This window comes from Cebus imitator, unplaced genomic scaffold (assembly GCF_001604975.1).
Source record: "Cebus imitator isolate Cc_AM_T3 unplaced genomic scaffold, Cebus_imitator-1.0 Scaffold243, whole genome shotgun sequence".
NCBI classification, from domain to species: Eukaryota; Metazoa; Chordata; class Mammalia; order Primates; family Cebidae; genus Cebus; species Cebus imitator.
Window position 1 is genome coordinate 1,934,771 of NW_016107558.1, and position 21,313 is coordinate 1,956,083.

A 21,313-nucleotide genomic window follows, 5' to 3' on the forward strand; every position below is an offset into this window, starting at 1 on the left:
TTAGACAAAGAACTTTACCTTTGAAACCCCTCTGGTCCCTGATGGGGCTGTAGATGGAGTTATGGCGCTGGGAAATTCTTGCCTTTGAAACACAGGCAACTTTCCTTAACACAGTCTCTTTCAGTGGGGCTAACAATGAATTAGACAAAATCAAACTGCTCTTCATTTCTTATTTGGGAAATAGTCTTTCTCTTTTAAATTTATAGATTAAAGTAATCCAGAATATGAGGAAAATTATAGATTGTCCTCTATAGGAGACAGAATATATCACATTTTAAAATATGGTATCACATTTCAAAGTACTTAATGTCTTTTCATCTTGACAAAGCTGAGGGAAAATCTCTATACAACCTATTGCATTTTTCATAAAATTTACTTGCCAGGAGCAAATTAAGACACTGACTTTAAATAGCAAGTTTGAAGAGATCCTATGCTTTTCTTCACAGCTTAACCTCATTAATACATCTCATTCTAAATATATATTGTCATCAAGGATGAGGCACTTATTTGCATATGTTACTGTTCTTTTGTGTCATCCTAATGTCAGGTAAAATAAAACAATGGATATTAGATCTGGCCCTACCCAGGTAAAGACACATTCAAAATCTCTGCTAAATATTTGTAACAGTATTATCAGAACAGATTTCCATGTGAATCAGGTATCAAAACAATTTACAAACAAAAGGTCCAGTTTTTATCCTGTCTTCTAAACCTTATGGCTGCAGGACAATGAGGATGGGGCAGAATGTCTGTAATGAGACAACTACAGTGAAGTTGGGATAATAATGCATTGTATCATTGTGTGATTTGAGTGTGAAGTGCCATGAGAAAGCTTAGCACTGATCCTATCTCAGCAAATACCCAGTACTCCTTTCTGCAGTGAGTACATGGTTGAGGTTAGAAACTCATAATGCATAGTAAACTCTTAGCACAGCAGACTGTTTAAAGTTAAGGATCCAATATTAATGTCTTGGTGGAGACAGAAATCTAATATTTCCTCATTTATTCTTATTTACATCAGCAAATTTAAGAAATATGGTTTTCATATTTTCATATTTCAATGTAGTCATACTTCTGTATATCCACTTTCTATGGAAATAGCAAATTAAGCTTTCTGAGGACTGTGGATGTCTGTAGGTCTGTTTTTTTCACTAGAAGCATAAGATTGATTATTTTCTTTTTAGTTCTGTGAGTCAACCATAAAATAGTTAATTCACAAATAATATGGCTAAGTCTACTATAATTGTTTGGTAACAAGTTGAAGCAATTAAAATGTCCTCACCACTTCAATATTGATTAACTTTCTACTTTTTCCTTAGCTTTGATCACAACATTATCTTTGATTTCAAGACTGAAATGTTTCCTGAAGAAAATTCCCTGGAGACCCCAAGGCCAATGAAGAGAGAGTGACAATTAACAGTGATTCTTAAAAATCCACTGGGGTATACACTATTTTTTTTTTCCAAAAATATGTTAAAGCATTTAAAAACCTTTCATAAAATGTATTTTTCATTTCTCTTCACCCTACTGACCTCTATCCCTACTTTTTCAACTCCTACATTTTTCTGTTTGTCCTTTGCTTGTGAATTTGTCACTTAACATCCTGTCATTGGTTCAGGTGAATCTTTTGGAGAGGACATGTAATACAGATAGCTGCAAACAAGCATTCAGAGAATCTGGCCTTGGCACTCAAAGTATAGATGTTACTTTTATGAAGATTTCAGGGTTAAATACTATTATATTTAAATAAAGCCATGACCTTACCCAGATGATTAGAAGCTGCATTTCCTTGAAGTTGGTCTCTACAATCTTCTAGCAACAACATTTAAATGACTTCTTTTTAATACTTTTAGGAAAAGTGATGGAGGAGTAGATTAATATTTTACTGTAGGAGTTAATTTGAGTCATATGTGCAGCATCTGTACCCTAAAGCAGCACACTCCTGAGAAATTGCCTGAATCTTTGCATGAAAAGAAATTGTCTACTACATCATAAAGAGGCCCTTTGGAACTATACTTACAGCAAATTTCAATACTTTATGCCTTAAAATAGTACTGTGATAGATAAGTCAGAGCATTCCCCCAAAAAGTGCTTGATGGCAGTGACCTGATTACCAGGACTTGTAATTTACATGGAACCTATCTCAGACAGTTTCTTAAACAGCATCGCATTTGTGAAAGGAAAAGAAAACAGGGTTACCAAAGTCACTAAGCTAAAGGGAAAAGTCAAGCAGGGAACTATTTAGGGCAAACCTGCCTCCAGTTCTATTCAAAGTCATCCCTCTGCTCGCTGAGATAAATGCATATCTGATTGTCTCCTTTGAAAAGGCTAATCAAAAACAAAAGATGCAACCATTTGTCTCTCACCTACCTGTGACCTGGAAGCTCCCTCCCTGCTTGAGTTGTCCGGCCTTTCCAGAGAGAACCAATGTACATCTTACCTATATTGATTAATATCTCATGTCTTTCTAAAATGTACAAAACCAGGCTGTGCCCTGGCCACCGTGGGCACATGTCATCAGGACCTCCTGAGGCTGTGTTATGGGCAAGCATCCTCAATAGTATAATCAGCTATAAAACTCTGACAGGTGCTCTTGAATGCAGTTTTCTGATAACTTTGGAGACTATAACATCAGAATAGAGGAAAAACGCAGGACTCATAGGAAGCTGAAATGTTCATAAATATCAAGCAGAACAGGAATTAACTGCATGGACTGAACTAATAGACAACAGAAGTAATTGTTTTGACTTTTTGCTTAAAATGTTACTAGTTCTTTGTTTTTCAGAGTCAAGGAAACGTTTCTTTTGAGCTATTGACAGTTTTTAACAATTAAGTATATTCCTATGAACAAAATTTGGAGCATATTTGTTTCTCTCTACCTGATTTCTCCAGAATTTGGAAACTATTTATGAGTATTCTTAATTTATGGCAATATAGTTATTTGCATAAGAGCAAGAACAATCTGTTTTCATTTGTAACAGGACACAATTAGAGAAACTGGTTATTTTACCAAGGTTTGACTGGAATGGAGTGTTTTCCTTTAAGTAATCAAACTTGACTTATACAACCGATAAAAGCCTCTTGGGAAAACTGGCCACATATCTTGTCTACACAGCCCCTGTACAGAGTTCCTGACCTGTGATAAGTAAAGAACATCACTTTCTGACAGACCCAGGGACCCCAAATTATCTTGGGACCTCAAGAAAAGAATTCACCCAACTCACACATATTTGATGGTACGCACATGATGGCTGGGCTTGGCTTTAAATAAATCTTATCTGAGATTCCTTCTAAGGAACAAACTTCTATCAAAGCCAATTTGTATTTATTTATTGTTTATTATTATTATTTTTTTGAGATGGAGTTTCACCCTTGTCACCCAGGCTGGAGTGCAATGGAGCAATCTTGGCTCACTGCAACCTTTGCCTCCTGGGTTCAAGTGATTCTCCTGCCTCAGCCTCCCAAGTAGCTGGGACCACAGGCACCCACCACCATACACAGCTATTTTTGAATTTTAGTAGAGATGGGGTTTTACCATGTTGACCAGGCTGGTCTTGAACTCTTGATCTCAGGTGATCTGTTCACCTTGGCCTCCCAAAGTGCTGGGATTACAAGCATGAGCCACACTGCCTGGCCCGTCAAAGCTAATTTAAAAAGGCTGTATGAAAAATAATTATTCTTGCTGTACTTTTTACAAATAATCTGGCCAGGTGTAATAAAGCAAACGGGTTCTACCATGATTTGTCTTTAGTAAACATGGGAAACTGGAAGGAGAAAAATTATGTTTTAAAACAATAGTACACCTGTTGTTGGATTCTTGTCTTGCCTAATGTTTTTCAGTTTTTTAAATTTTCTACAGTTTTGACTGAATTCTAATTTTTTTTGACTACAAGTCTCCAAAATAGTGTTTTCAACTTTTCTTCTTCTTTCTTTTCCCTTTCCCCTGCATTTTTCCTATTTTGAAATCACCAAGAACATAGATTTGCTGTCTTAAAGCCCCTCGATCTGAATCTGGACAACTTAAACTTTAGAAGAAAATAACAGCATAAAACACTTTCATACCTGCCTACTGATATATGGAATTCTGAGGAATGTGACCTCTATGGATTTTCCAGGATTGCTGTTTTGTTTGCTGTTATTTTTCTCTCTTCTTCTCCCTAGTTTCTCTTCATATGACTTGTGACTTCTCAGCCTTCTAAAAATGGGCTTTTCTAATAGCTTGGCACTTACTAGGAATAAACCATTCTAGCCATGAGACATCAGACAAAACCTGACACCAGAGACTCATTTTCTTTTAAAATTCTTTCACCAAAAGATTTTTTAAAAGAAAGGAGTTGGGGGTGGAATGTCTGCTAGATATAAGATGCAAAAGCCATATAGCTTCTCTATATCTCAATTTCCTTGTCGCTACATTATTAAATTTGTATACTAATATTTACTAGTTTGCAGGAGGGATCAAATGGGAAAATTTGCCTAAGGTACTTAGCATAGTATTTGTCATGAAGTAACTTATTGTCTTTTACATAGTGCATGTTTTTTGAGGCACTGGTTGCTAAATTAGTAATTTTTGGCCAGCACCCGGGTCCAGGTTATCTGAGGCTTTGCCATTCGAAGTGTGATCAGAGGAACAGCAGCACTGGCTTCATCTAGGAGCTGGTTAGATCTACAGAATCTCAATCACAGTTTCTGGCCTAGGCCTACTGAACAGAGAGTTGCAATGTAACAAGATTCTGCAATTTTTTTTTTTTTATGCACATGAGATTTTGAGATGCACTTAAACATAGGGTATTTTCTCATTCTTATTGGCCTCTATAATAGGAAAGTCAGCTTACTTCCTCCCTTTCTATCCATCGTACTATCCCTCTGTGTCTCAATACACATACAGATACATACAGGCACATACGTACATCTATATATGTGTTTGTATGTGAATTTATATGTATATTCATTATATGTATGCTTTGTGCCAGGCATTATGATAAAAACTCAGGTCTATTAGTGAACAAGGTTGTCTTTGCTCTCCTAGAATTTGAAATCACTGGAGGACAAGCATCATGAAGAAAAGGGGAATCCCTCTGAGGACATAAAGTTGAACCAGGAATAGGTAGCAGGAGGATTCACAAGAAAGAAGGTAGACATCCTCCCTGAAATTCATGAATTGGACTTTCTACATAGCCAGTGGTAAGATCTGATGAGCAGTCTTAGCCTCATGACATTAAAAATGTATTTCCATGAGCCTGGGGAATCCTATGAATCCACGGGTTATCAGTTGAATCAGTTCATTCAATAATTCTTGAGGTATCTTGGTCTAAATTCACTTTGGTGTGAGCTCAAGGGAGTCTCTAATGGTTCCATTAGAAGATTCAATTTATAGCCTCTCCTCCTAAACTATATTAGGTGAATGAAATTAAGAACTCTCAAAGGGAAGCTTGCTAATTAGAGCTTATTTATTATCAAGCTTTGTAATCATACAGATTACTATTATCATTATATCATAGATTTCAAATATATGGTAATATCAATAATTATTCATTAGATACTAGTGGATTATTATTCAACAGATAGCCAATAATATCACGTTATAAAATATGTAATTGTAATTTATAATATTATTCATGCATCATAATCAGATTTGTGAATGGCTTTGATTTTCTATTCCAAGATATAATAAAGTATAAAGCTTAAGCTTTCCTCACAGATGTGGTTCCTCGGTTGATTGTTCCTCTATTCCGTCACCTGATCTCTGATCCCAGAAGTTACTTACCAAGGGGTCAGTACATAAATGAGTTTCATAAAGTTCTCCAAACTGAATAGGACTTTGTCTCATATTGCATTGTTACACAGAGATTTGATATTTTTAAAACCTCCGATATCAGAGAAATAAGGAAGCACATTTGCTAACCTAAGAAAAGTAACCTTTTTTGGGGGTCTGAGGAAGTTAAGGAAACTGTTTTTGGCTCTTCATGGGTGTATTGACTGATTTACATGCTTGCATTTACTTTTAAATTGTGTGCATATTGAAGTCTTCCCTCTCTGGCTTTTATTCACAGCAAAGCATATGGACCATTTTGAGGGGTATACTGATTGGTGAGCATTTGCCAGTACTCAAAAATCCTATCTGGACACCATACCACCATATGAGAGAAGCTTATGAGGTAGGTACTGTCATTATTACTATTTTTTAAGACAGGAAACTAAAGCTCAGTAGTGTTTATCACTTGAGCTTGTGATGAAATGTTTTACCCAAAAGAGGCTGCATAGTCCAAACACTTAAATACATCCAGTAAAGATTCACCTAGATTAATTGCTCTTTACCCAGTCCAAAGGTGATGATAGGATAGCCCAGTTTTCTTTGGGAATATTTTATCTTACCACATTTTTTTTCAGCTACACATATTCTTAGCTATCTTTTGTCTGAATTAGTATGGAAGTGAAATTTTATTTCATTTTACAGCAGCTTTATTGTGATATTACTTCCATACCATACAATTCACTCGTTTAAAGTATGAACTTCAAAAAAAGTAATAATAAAGTGCAGAAGATCAAACACCACATGTTCTCACTCATAGGCGGGTGTTGAACAATGAGAACACATGGACACAGGGAGGGGAGCACTACACAATGGGGTCAGTTAGGGGGAAATAGGGGAGGGACGGTGGGGGATGGGGAGTTGGGAAGAGAGAGCAAGGGGAGAGATGCCAGATGTAGGTGATGGGGAGGAAGGCAGCAAATCACACTGCCACGTGTGTACCTATGCAACAATCTTGCATGTTCTTCACATGTACCCCAAAACCTAAAATGCAATAAAATAAATAAATAGAAAAAAATAATAAAGTATGAACTTCAAGATTTTTAAATGTATCATTCCATTTATTTTATTTTCTTAATTTTTAAAATGTATAATTGACACGTAATAATTGCACATATTCATGGGGAACAATGTGATGTTTCAATATATTATATAATGACCAAATCAGCGTAATGACGATCTCTATCACTTTAGACATTGATTATTTCCTTGTGGTGAAAATATTTAGAATCTTCCTTCTCTTCTAGCTGTCATGAAGTATATACTATGTTGTTATTTGCTGTAGTCACTCTATTGTGTGATAGGACACCAGGACTTATTCTTCTGGTCTCATTAAGCTGGTACTGTCAATTTTTAAGGAATCCTGTTCTAATTTAATTTAGTCCCTGGACAGGGAATATAATTTATTTTCCTTTTTGTTTCTATATAATTTATTTTGTCTTTTTATCACCTTACTAAAAGATCACCCGCTTGCTAGCTATGTAAACCTGGGTAGGTTACTTACTAGCTCTGAATCTCAATTTCCTCTTCTATAAAATGGAGTATGTAACAATAATACATACATCATAGTGTTGTTATAATAAATCATGAGTTAATTTTTTAAAAGTTACTATAACAGTGCTTCGCATATAATAAGGGCTATGTGTTTGCCATGAAAAAAATAGAGGGATAATATGTCCAGAAAATTAGCGTAATTTTTTTCTAGATAATTTCTAATTAACTTTCTTCAATTACAAGAAATTGAAATAGCTGGGTACAGTGGCTCGTGCCTGTAATCCCAGAACTCTGGGAGCTGAGGTGGGCAGTTAGCTTTGAACCAGAAGTTTGAGACCAGCCTGAGCAACATGGTGAACCCCCCTGACACCACATCTCTACCAAGTAATACAAAAATTAGCCACATGTGGTGATGCAAACTTGCAGTCCCAGCTGCTTGGGAGGCTAAAGTGAGAGGATTACTCAAGCCCCAGCGGTTGAGGCTTCAGTGAGCTGAGATTGTACCAGTGTACTCCAGCCTGGGCAACAGATAGATAGAGAGAGAGAGAGAGAGAGAGAGAGAGAGAGAGAGAGAGAGAGATTTAAAAATCAAAATACAAAATCCTGGCCCCTTAGTAGAAAAATCAACTTTATTTTTAGAACTATTTTCAAGGGCTTATTGGAATGGTGCCCTAGGGCTGAAAACCCTTCCCTTCTGGGTCATAATTCTCCAACACGGGTGTCAGTTATTCAAGGGCTAGGCATAACAGAGAGTCTTCAAGAAAGTTGGTGACTGATAAATGTTGCCTGATTTAATGAACACTTCATTCCTTCCTTCTCAGTAATTCTCCTGGAATTCTCAGCTTGGTCAAACACCCACTTTTCCAGATGTCCCTAGTTAGTCCAGATCCTTGTGACCACAGTTGTCAACCATGACATCACTGTGGTGAGAGAATTCTGACATAACTAGGAGTACCTGGAAGAGGCAGAGGTTGATAGACTGTAACTTCCGGAAACCATACCGCCAACTTCTGTGTCTTCTAGTTAAATAATTTGAAATAAATTTTTGACAATGAGATGATGGCTTCAGTATTCTATTTGTATTATCATGAAGAAGCACACCAAAGTATCTCATGTAAAAATATAATAATAGGATAATCCTTGGAATTTTAAACTATTTTGTCCAATGAGTAGATTTTTTAAAAAAGATTTTTCTAGAGAAATTCAATATTTAAAAAACATTGTTCGGCACATGCTTATTGAACAATCAGCAAGATAAAATAGTCTGTTGTCCCCATAAATTATAGGTAAGTATTTAAAAAATATTGCCATTGTTTTAAAAGTATTTGTTGATGACCTGTGTTCTTAGGAAGATATGCGCTTAGCATATGAGTGTTCATGAATTTTAGTATCATTTTTATTATTACTATTATTACTGGTATTCACATCTTTAATACCCTTCATTCCTCATGCTTCCACCTCTCACCATCATCCTTTTTGGTCTGATTGCAATCTTCCATGGCTTGCTCAAAGCCTGGCTTTTGGACTCATGCTGCTCCCTATGCCTCCAAGTCCAGCAAGGGTTTTCTATTGAAATTTGCTGCCAGAAACCAAGCCTTAAATCTACGTGATCACTTCCTCTAACCAGTAGCTAAATGGGATCAGCAAAACTAACTCAACAGCTACTCTGCACACACTTTAATTTCTACTGAAGTTATGGCAGCTGTGTCTCCAGCATTGTATCTAAGAGAGTCATGGGAGGAAGATGAAGAAAATGTGGGAAGAGTGAAGTAGGTAGAAAGTTGATACAGTTATGAGTGAAAGCAGAGTAAAAGTGGGTGAATGAATAAGAGAAGAAATCTGTTCTCTACTGAGGCTAAGGTCAGTGGTGCAGAAAAATATGCGGAAAGGTATAAGGGCCTAGTGAAGTAAACATGTGTACAGTCTCTTTTCTCCTAAGACTCTTTCAGTTTTCCTTTAATTAAATGTTTTTCTTTTTGAAAATGACATCTCAGAAAATTGTCTTTTTCTTTTTTTTTTTTCATGACATCCTTGTTAGTTCTCTAGGATATGATACTGATATGAAAAAATCTGTAGCAAGATGTATTATGAGACTAAGGAAACCCAGTGGGTTATATATTTTCTTTTGACTATTAACTGTGGTGGCTGCACTCTATGATGAAAATAGATAATATTGTGGATAACACAGGATAACGACAATATTTAAATTATTGCCTTTTTTTTGAGATGGAGTCTCGCTCTTGTGACCCAGGCTGGAATGCAGTGACGCTATCTGGGCTCACTGCAACCTCCACCTCCCAGGTTCAAGCAATTCTTCTGCCTCAGTCTCCCGAGTTGCTGGGATTACAGGTGCGTACCACCATGCCTGGCTAATTTTTGTATTTTTAATAGAGACGAGGTTTCACCAACCATGTTGGCCATGCTGGTTCTGAACTCCTGACCTTGTGATCTACCCACCTCAGCTTTCCAAAGTGCTGGGATTGCAGATGTGAGCCACTGCACCCAGCCTGTTTTGAAAAATGTTGTTGATGTCCTAGGTTTCTATGGAGATATGCACTTAGCATATGAGTGTTGATGAGGTAAAGCATATTTGTTCTCAGTGCCTATATTCGCTTTCCAGTGCTGCCTTAACAAACTACTACAGACTGGATGGGTTAAACAATGGCAGTTTATTGTTTCAGAGGTCCAGATCCGGGATGTCTCAGACAAAGGTTTCGACAAGGTTGGCTCCTGCTGAAGGTTATGGAGAATCTTTCATGCCTGTCTCCTAGCTTCTGGTGGTTTGCCTGCAATCTTTAGCTTATGGAAGCATAACCCGTGTCCGCCTTCATCTTCATATGGCATCCTCCCTGCATGTATGTCTGTGTCCAAATTTCCACTTTTTGTAAGAACACTGGGCATACTGGATGAGAGGTCTACTCTCCTCCATTGTTATTTCGTCTTAAGCAGTTATATCTGCAGTCACACTATTTCCAAATATGGTCACATTGTGAGGTACTGGGAGTTAGGACTTCAACCTATGAATTTTAAGGGGACACCATTCCATCCATAACGGTGCCAGTTTGGTAAAATTTCATTTAATTTACTGTTCTTGGAAACCTATCATTTAGGTTGTGTGTTCCTTCTTAAATAGGACTTCTTAATGAATGAAGCCCATTAACTTGAAAACTTTTAATTAACAAAGTACAACTTCTAAGCTACCTACATAGAAACTTTCACATGTATGTCATATGGAAAAACCTACCTATATGAAGTGAGAGAAGGTCATCCAAGTAATTTTGTAATGAGTGAGGAGAGTACAGTTGAACACAGGAGTCCAAGTTGTTCCTCCTATAGGTCAGTCCTAAAATTCAGAACTCGTCTTTCAATGTCAGTGTCAGGTTCAAGTTGCCTGAAGGAATCCTAATGCCTTTTTGTTCTTGTTTTTCCAAGGTAATTACTATCTGGGCTAATGGTCTGTTTTTGATAGACTGTTTCTATCTTGACTGGATACATTCTTTCTAAGTCTTTCTTCACCCTCTTCTCCTATTGGTTAAAGTAAATCCTTTGTGAAGCTTGTCTCTAATCTCTAGATATGGGGTCTGGTAATAGGTAATCTACTCATTCTTTTCTGTACACTTCATCTTTAAGGAGCAGGTTCGGCTGGGTAGAGGTCATTTCATTTCTGTTTTATCCCTAGAATACATTCACCCACCCTATGAAAACATTTAGTTCTAACCAAATGTACTACACACCTATCACAGTCTCCCTACCCCTGACACGTGTATACACACACATGTGCAAACACACAAACTCCCTCTTCCTGTGTTGTGGGAAACTTTTAGGGGCAGCTACACATGGAATCTTCATTAAAACGCCCTGAGGAGTTTGAGGCTGTTGTATCATACTTGAAAATGAAGAGTATCTTATTTTTAACATTGAACTGTTAATGCATGCAGGGAATTGGGAAGAAGTGTGAGTCTGACTAAAAGATTATTAGAGAAAAAGCCATAGGATTAACTAGAGTGAAAACAGCAAGAGAGTTATGAAAGTAATTTTATTTGGAGTTTTTGAATAGCTAAACTTTCCAATTTGTCTTCTGGATTCTGGTAGGAAAATATACAAGCTGTTTCTCCTCCCTGAGAAAAAGCTGATATCAGAAATAAGTAAAAATTGTAGATATATCTTTTTCCATTTACTAAAATTCTTATGGAAAAATGGCTTCCAATTGTCCAACGAGGGATTTTGAATAATATGCATGTGTGCTTGCATGATTGACAGAGAATTTTTGAGTCTATTTTCTGTAAAAACATGTATGTATAGAAGGGGAGGTTTAAAAAATAAGGTAAAGTGTGGTTATTTTGAGCTTAGTTTTTTTCTTTCAAAATTATGAATTTAAAAGAAAATAGTATTCATCCAAATATTTCAAGATTCCTTTCAATAAGTACGATTGAGGCACTATTCCTTTCTTATCAGACCTTGCCCCTGGTGTCTGTGACATCATGAGAGAGTGATTCAAGAGGAGTAAATGAACAGTTACACACACACACAGGCAAGCTTAAATGTTGGCATTCCTCTTTCCAAGTCTCATGTTCTTAAAGACAGAGTTAATGTTTGTGCTAAAGATAGTGGTGTTGGGCCGCGCGGTGGCTCGTGCCTGTAATTTCAGCGCTTTGGAAGTCTGAGGCAGATAGATCACGAGGTTAAGAGATAGAGACCATCCTGGTCAACATGATGAAACCCCGCCTCTACTAAAAATACAATATTACCTAGGGGTGGTGGCGCACACCTGTAGTCTCAGCTACCCAGGAGGCTGAGGCAGGAGAATCGCTTGAACTCGAGAGGCAGAGGTTGCAGTGAGCCAAGATCACATCACTGCATTCCAGCCTGGGCAACAGAGTAGCGAGACTCCATCTCAAGAGAAAAAAAAGATAGTGGTGTTCACTGAACATTACATTGCTGTCCATATTTCTCAATCTCCTTGCAATTATGCAGGACCTCGTGATTAGTTTTGGTCAATGGTTGTGGGTGGAAATGATGTGTGATGTTTGCTATTTTAACATAACAGCCTACCCAGCTAATACAAAGGTTTTACACAGCACATACCACACTACACTTTAATTGTTCATATATCCACAATTTTATCTTCCTAGTGTAAAAAAGATCTAAAAGGTGTAGTCTGACAGTCTTGGGTCATCTTTGTAGCTAGGGAAGAGGAGGAGACTGGCACATCTTTCTAGCTGGGAGGTCTACAATTTTTCAAAAGAGACAAATTAGAGCAACTGGCCTATTGTAAGAGGACAAGGTGGCCACTTGAATAGAATTTTAGGGTGCTAACAGATGCCTTTTTCACTTAGGGCACACCTAGGACTACATAGAACATTATCTTACCTCATTTTAAACATAATTTTAAACTTTCAGTTCATGTGTTTAACTTTTAAATGTTAAAGCATTTGAATCTTTCTGCCACATTTTAAAGATTCAACACTGATGGCTATTGCATTATCTCAACAGAAAATGCACCTTAAAATCAATTAGGCTTGTTCCATTTGAATATGCAACACGTGATAATAAAACATTTGAATATTCCCTTCAAAAATTAGTGTTTGACAATAATCTGACCTACTAAAATTATCTTCCAAGAAAGCAATCACTCAAAGATGTAGTATAAGAACAAGAAACTGGCCCTACTTCCTATATCACCTTCCTCTCTGTGCAGTGATGTTTCCAAGATTGCAGCGTCTATGCACTAAGTCATTAGGAATATAATCAGTCATTTTCACTGCTGTAAATAGTGCATTGTACAGTCCTCACCAGCGTTCTGCTCCACCATCTGAGGTCCCAGTTGGAATCAAAGGAGGAAAAGAGGACCTGCTACTTGAAAGTATCCATTGATATATTGTTAAAAGTTTTTTGTTTCAATAGTTTTGTTCAAGACAAACCAACTGGAAGTAATTTCTTTTTAACTGTTAAACAGAACTTTCTCTTTTAGCATTCTGTAACACTTGCATTTTGCATCTCCAGCTTAGTTAATTGTACCAAGTGTTTCTAATATTTCAGAAAATTCCAAGTGCAAATCAGTAATATAGGAACATAGAAGGCATTTAATACCATTAATCCTTCCCCACAATTTAAAAGATTAAATTTAAATTAAAATTTAAATATAGGATTAAATAGGATTAAAGTCTAGGGCTGTCTGCTTCAGAACCAAAGGTATAATTCTGTGTATCCCTTGGGCACTGCAGCCGAAGAAATGCAAAAACATTGTGTTTTCTTAACAAAAAGAGCTATTGAGTGGGGAAACCTGTTGGTTCCCTGCATCCTAAAGGCTGACTACGTTTATTTCTTTTTATATACAGATGTTCCTAATTTGAAATATCAAGACTCATAGAGTTGAGCTGACAAATTTAAAACTGTCTGCAATTTTGGATTTACAAGCACTGTGCTAGACACTAGACAGTAGTGAAGAAAACCGGACAAGAGTTGTGTCACCATGGTGCTTGGAATACTGATGGAGACACAGATTATACAAATAATGCAAAATTATATTTGTGATAAGGACAGTAAATGAATGGTATTTGCCACTATAACATCATTTAGTCAAGGGATGTGATATAACTTGTAGACCAGGCAAATTTTCTTTGTGTGAATGATGATAGAGATGAAACCTGAAGGTTTACTTTTATCAAATGAAGTGGGAGAGGAAGAGTGTTCCAGGCAGAGACAACAGTATGTGTTAAGGACTTGTGTTCAGATGATACTCAGACATTGTATTTTTAAGCTCTCCAAGTTTGATTTGAGTACTTTTCCATTATCTCCCATATCTTTGCGTGCTTAAAGCTTCTTGAATATATGACATAGAGTTATACTAACTGATTTGATGTTCTTAGTCTACTAAATCTGTATTATTGCCAGGTCTGTTTCTATTGATTGATTTTTCTCTTCAGTATGGGCTCTATATTCCTGCTTCTTTATAACTATGGTAAATTTTAATTATATGCTAGAAAATGTGAATTTTACCTTTTTGGGAGCTGGATTTTTATTTGTATACATATTCTTGAATTTTGTCCTAGGATGCTGTTAAATTACTTAGAAACAGTTTGCTTCTTTTTGTTGTTGTTATTCTTAAGACTTGTTAAGTGGGACCAGAGCAGCCTTTAGTAGCCAGTTTTGCCCATTTAGTAAGGTAGTAATGTTTTTAGTATTCTATCCAATGCTCCTTGAATTAAGAGGCCTTCCATTCTCACTGGTGGGCACACAAACTATTCCCAGCTCTGGGTGAGCCCTAGGGGTTGTCTCCTCTGCTCATTGGGTGTTTCTTTTTCCAGCCTTCGATAATTTGCTCACATGCATATCCTTATCAATATTTGGCTGAATACTCAAAGGGAACCCTCTGCAGATCTCTGGGATTTCATTCTCTGTAATTTCCTCCTCTGCAGTACTCTGCCCTCTCCAACTAAATAACAAACAGACAGGGAGACTATAAAAGAAAATAGTATTTATTTAGGAGTAGCATTGCAATGGGAATATGCATACCATGTAAATTATGTGTATATTCAAAGAGTTTGAGGCGATGGCAATGAGAAGTTTTTAAAGGCAAATGAGGAAGATTACCTAGGTTTTTATTATTATTATTATTATTATTATTATTTTAATCAATCATCCTTGGCTACTGAGATCAATAATAAGGGAAAATCAGTCCAAGGTTAAACAGGAAGTTGCTAGGCAGACATCCTTGCAGAAGCATTTACTGGACAAGGTTGTGGTGACCCTTGTGCAAGGTTGTGGTTTTTGCAATCTGTTTTGATATTTTTGTTATCAGGCAAACATGCTTGAGAACCCTCCCGTCATGGCCTTCCCCAGCTCCATTTTGTCACGGCATGACACAAATGGCTCCATTTTGATTCTGACAACTTTGACAGCCCTGTGAACTCTTGCTTCCTTGGCCTCCTTGAACTCTTAGCTCCAACTCCTCAACTCAGGGAAGTCAATGGACTTCTCCAGGGTTCTTCATCTTTTTCTATTTCGTGCTGCTACAACAAAATGAAAGAGACTGGGTAATTTATAAAGAAGAAAAAATTAATTTTCTCACAATTCTGGAAGCTGAAAAACCCAATATCAAGGCACTATCAGGTTTGATTGTCTGGTGAGGGATGCTCTCTGCTTCCAAGACAGTGCTTTGTTGCCACATTCTCTGGAGAGAAGAACTGTCTTTACACATGCATGGTAGAAGGTGGAGGGGCAAGTGTGAAGCATCTTTTATAAGGACCATAATCCCATTCGCAAGGGAGGAGCTCTCATGCCTAATTTCCTGTTGAAAGCTCCATCTTTTAATACTCTCACATTGGCCAGTAAAGTGTTATTACCTATATTCTGGAAAGCACACATTCAAACTATTACACCCTCCCTGTACTGCAGCCTGGAAACTCTTTAGGCAGTGAGCTGATCCAACTGCAGGGCTCACCTTGTTTGCTTTCCTTGTCTCAGGAATTGCAGTCCTGTGCTACCAGTGTCTACAAGCCATTGTTTCATGTCTTGTCCACTTTTGTGGTTGTTTCACATGGAAGGGTAAATTAAGTCTATTCCATCATGGCAGGAAGTGAAAGTTTGAATGACACTGATAAAACACCTGTATGGCTAGAATTATATGCTGCCAAATAAGACCAGAGGAGTAGACTAGCAGCAAGCAGATATTCCAATCTGAAAAATAATGCATCTTTTTCTCTTTTCCTTTTCATGAACACAATGTGTATATGCCAGCATAAGACATCTGTTTACTTGGAGTGGGGAATGTGATATAAAAGAGGCAGAGACACATCTTTATGTTGTTGTTATTATTATTATTATTATTATTATTGAGACAGAGTCTCATCCTGTCACCCAGGCTGGAGTGCAGTGGTGGAATCTCAGCTCACTGCAACCTCCACCTTCCAAGTTCAAGCAATTCTCCTGCTTCAGCCTCCCAAGTAGCTGGGACTATAGGCACCCGCCAGCATGCCTGGCTAAGTTTTGTATTTTTAGTAGAAGTGGGCTTTTACCATGTTGCCCAGGTTGGTCTTGAACTCCTGACCTCAGGTGATTCACCTGCCTTGGCCTCCCAAAGTGTTGGGATTACAGGCGTGAGCCACCACGCTTGGCCTGGTATTTTGATATTGAGGATACAAGGTGAACTGGGAGACCTGGAGAGCCTAACATGAAGCAAAGAGGGCATAATGCCTGGGGATTTGGTGAAATCAAGGCTAGCAGAAAAGAAGGATGATGAGATCAGTAGCACCTTATGATCACTACTGGGAGGGTCCCAGAACAACCACTCATGCACAGGCCAGCCAGGACCCACGAAACCCTGTGGGGTTTCAAAGAGTTATTTCTCTGTCCTCCAGCAGCATGAGATCATGTGTTATCTCCATTTCTCTCATAAATTTCATTGTCATCTAGGAGGAAGGGTTAGAGAGAGGACAGAACTCTGATTTGGCATTTTCCTGACTCATTTAAATAGCCCAAGTTACTTAGAGACTGCTTAAATGGGCATGCACCAAAATTTCTCCATCTTTTGACTTACCAGATTCTTTTCCTTCTGATACCTCTCAGGGTGAGGTATTTTAAGTAAGACCAGATCAGTTAATAGAAAATAAAAGAGCTTTTTCTGTTGTTTTGTTTTTGTTTTTTTACACATCTGAATGTTGTGTGAGTAAATCTGCAGTCTCACCATAAAATTAAGAATTTCTATTTTAATAATGGAGTGTCAGTTATATTTTTAAGTATAGGTAGTTTGGTGTGAAAGACAGGATCATATTGATGTTTTCAAAACCACAAAGTTAATTTCAAAAATTCACTCAGCCAAAGTAAGTGAACAATGAAAGCTTAGAGATCTCTCAGAGACTGCTATAGTACCAAATGCAAAAACTGATTGAAAATGCTCAGATTTTAAGAAAATATTTTATCGTAATTCTTCGTGTATTTATATCTGTAGAGTTTACTACTATCCCAAGGCACCTAGATGACATGCTACTAATATAATAAAGTTAGAAGAAAGACAAATCTCATTTTTATAAATGTGAACCCATTTTGAATTCAAACCACCTTTTTTTTTTTAATTCCTCATCTCTTTTCAGTGGGAGAACCAACTAGTCCAAGAAAAAAAAAATTACAATGGTTATTTTTACCACATGCATCAAAGTGCATTGCCTAAAGCCATGTACTCTTTAAGGAAGTGAAAATCCATAAAAATAATTCTATATTAAGATATATATATAAATAATTCTATATTCTATATAATTCTATTTTTTCTTAGGCTGGAGGCTCCATCTTTACCTTGGGCATTCCCAAGTGTCCAATCCTATTGTTAACAACTGTCACAATTTATGAAGTTCTTTGAGTGTACCTTATCTGGTTGGCTGGTAAATCAGAATAATAAGGAGATTTGGCCCTTGAATTAATTAGTAGCTGCTGGATTTGACTAATCTCATCTAGTCCCTACTTTAGCTGGTACTATCTTGTAAATCTTACTTTTGGAAAAGGCTGACACAAAATTTTCTAGTAATTTTGCTTCTTGTTACCAGTTGTATTAGTCTTTTCTCATGCTGCTAGTAGAGACATACCTGAGAGTGGGTAATTTATAGAGGAAAGAGGTTTAATTGACTCGTAGTTCAGCGTGGCCTGGCAGGCCTCAGGAAACTGACAATAATGGCAGAAGGGGAAGAAGGCACATCCTTCTTCACATGGCAGCAAGGAGACCTGCCAAGCAAAGTGGGAAAGCCCCATTTAAAACAATCAGAACTCATGAGAACTCGCTCACTATCATGAGAACAGCATGAGGGTAACTGCCCCCATGATTCAATTACCTCTCACTAGGACCCTCCCATGACACGTGGGGATTATGAGAACTACAATTCAAGATGAGATTTGAGGGAGGACACAGCCAAATCATATCACCAGCAATCCCTTTTGTCATGTACCTAATGCAGGAAGAAAATTGAGATTTTACATTCCGAAGTGCTATTCTATCTTTAAAAATCAAAACTTTATTTCTACTTGACTATCCCCTTCCATATTTTAATTTAAGTGGATTTATATCCAGTAGATTTCTTTGTTTTATTTTTATTACACAGGTAATATATGAATATATGATTGCTAGGAAATAATTGGAAGATTTAGATAAGTAAAATAGAATTTAAAAGTCACTTAAAAAAACAACAGCCTGGAGGTAATCACTGTTATCTTCATCTTATTGTATATTCTTCAGATTTCGTATTATTGTCATTCATAAACATAAAAAGACGTCATGCTTCTTTTATTTATCAATATATTATAAACCTATTTCTTTGCCAGTAAATATTATTTTAAAACGTTATTTTAAAAGGATGTTTCATTACATGAATATGTCATACTTTACTTAATAAAGCCCTCATTTTTGGATATTCAAGTTCTTTCAATTTTTAAAAAGTATTTCAAGCATAGCTACACAATTTTACAAACACAGTTGCAAAAACAGGTAAATGTTTGCATATATCATGAACTGCTTCCTTCAAATTAATTGGGAACTGTGTAATGAATTCAGATGTCTTAAAATTGACCCCTGCTGCCATTTTCCTAATTATGGAAAAAGGTAAAATATATAAGTTACTTTTCCACCCACATCATAGAAAAATGCCACATAACAGTGCTACAGTGAGGCATCTAGGGAGTCAATTATTCATCCTCAAACTCCCAGTAGGGCTAATTAGGTTTGCATAACCTGTTTCACCATGTGGCTTCGTTCACAAGGTATGGACTGCTAATGACCAAATGACTTATTAAAACATAATGTACTCAAACCAGTTAAAAACAATAATAACAAAGCTCCACTTGTATAATTCTACTGGGAAAATAAACTACAATTTATAGGACATCTGACAGGAAAAATAACAGCTTTTATTCCTGTAAATTAGCTGTGAATTATGATTCCATTTTTGACTAGATCCTGACTTGAGCATACAGGAATTATCCAGTAATCAGTTTGCTCCTAGAGTCCTAATGGTAAAATACAAGGCAGATGAGCTAATGACTGAATTGTGGAAAGGATCCCAGGGAGACCAGGGCTGCACAGTTTCTGTTTCTTCATTCCCTTTTCTATGTTAAGAAAAGGAGAGACAGAGAGAGAGAAAATGAAGGAGAAAAGCCAGAGACAGAAAGAGAGAGTGAGGCACTGATTGGCTTGGCCAGGGAAGTACTCAAGCAGGTAAGTTTTGGTTATTTCATCTTTTAGATCCCTGCGTCTCTGACTCTTAGAGGATCAGTTGAAGCAAACAATTTAGAAAGTAAACCCACTAAGCAATAAGCTTTAGGCAATGCATTTGGAGCCCATCAGAGAGTATAGCTATTTTGGTGGTAATTATAAGTGCACAGTGGAAAACTAAAACTCACATGTCCAGACCTGTCTCTGATTACAAGTCTGAAAGATAGAGAAAATGAGCAGTATAATTTAAAGGCAGCTGGCAAGTGCAGTTTTATTTCCAGATTACGTTGCCAGAAATCTTCTCTGGTTTAAAAACAGAGTCATAATTTTTAAAACAAATCAAAATATTAACACTTCTAACTTTCATTTATTTATTTAAAAGATATATTATGAATATTATATATATGTATATTTCAGGTAAACCAATGTGTAATATAGAGGGAATTAATAATATAAAACGTACCAAAGGGTATAGAAAATAATAAAGTGACTACTCATGGCTAGACAAATACTGCCAAGGCTGTTTGTGTTTCCTCGCCAATTAATTATGACATATGCAAACATTGCTCAATATTATGTAACAATTCTGTATATTCTTTAACTTTACATAAGTACATTTTTTCCTGTATGTATTTTTCTTTAACTTGACATTATATTTGTAAGAATCAACCATATTAATACCTGTAGTACTAGGTCATTTGTTATAACGTCTATTTTGCTTGACATTAATATAACTATATATAGCTATTTTGGCTTTTTAAAGTTAGTATATTTTTTCTATGTATATAGTCACAAATTGGTATATGCTTTTGCTTTTATGCATGCCTCTTGCTGTGATCTGAATGTTTGTGTCCCACCAAAATTCAATGTTGAAACCTAATCTCCAGTGCAATAGTAAGAAGAGGTAGAGACTTTGGGAGGTGATTAGGTCATGAGGGCTCTACCCTCATGAATGGGACTAATGTCCTTATAAAAGAGGCTTGAGAAAGTCTGCCCCATTTCCATGTGAGGACATGTAGAAATCACCACCTATGAAAAATGAGCGCAAATCAGACACCAAATCTCCTGGGAGCTTGATCTTGAACTTCCCAGCCTCCACAATAGTGAGCAACAAATTACTATTTTTTTTTTCTCTCCAGAATAAACTAACTTTGATATTACCAGAGACAGAGTGAATTTGACTTTCAATTTTATAGAATCTGCCAATGACTCTTCTCTTTTTAAAGGCCTGGCAGCTCTCTGGGCCTGGAAGAAGACCACGACGCTCTAAGTGCTTTAGAGGAATGGGTTTGCCAAAATAAATATGAGAGGCCCAGGGAGGAGGCTGGGCCAATGCTGAAGGTAAAGATCCAGTTCACAGTTCCAGCTAAACTTGACCTTACCCATAGTTTTAATAAAATAAAGTAACAACTATTTCTCCTAAGTAAGAAGCAATTATACTGTTGGCCTAGAGAATAGTGGGCTATTTTTCCTTTTGAATTCAGGTTTCCTTTTCTTTTTTTCTTTTTTGCTTTATCTTTCTTACCTCGAAGTAGCACCAGAACAGATGCATTCAGTTTTCTGTTCATGCATTCTCCAGGGAGAGTCGGGGGGAAATTTTTACTTTTGTAGTGGCTGGAAAGTATATGTTTTTTTTTTTAATAACAAGGAAAAGTTGTCTATTGACACTTCAAAAGTAGAGTCTTTGGTTTCCTGCTGGGGACCAGCATAGCAGCTGCTATGAGATCAAAGTTTCAATAGACCTCTTGCTCAGAAAAAATTAGAAAATGAAATCCCCTGGAACTAGATCTTTATTCCTTTATGTAGTTTAGTTTAGT

At 36.8% G+C, this 21,313-nt stretch overlaps 1 long non-coding RNA gene across 1 annotated transcript; it reads left to right on the top strand.

Annotated features, from left to right (window-relative positions):
• Window positions 1-223: 223 nt before the first annotated feature.
• On the top strand, window positions 224-21,105 carry LOC108282548. Its single transcript, XR_001816472.2, has 4 exons — window positions 224-1,442; window positions 5,027-5,181; window positions 6,051-6,155; window positions 20,723-21,105. It is a non-coding gene; the product is annotated as an uncharacterized LOC108282548 (long non-coding RNA).
• The last annotated feature ends 208 nt before the right edge of the window (window positions 21,106-21,313 follow it).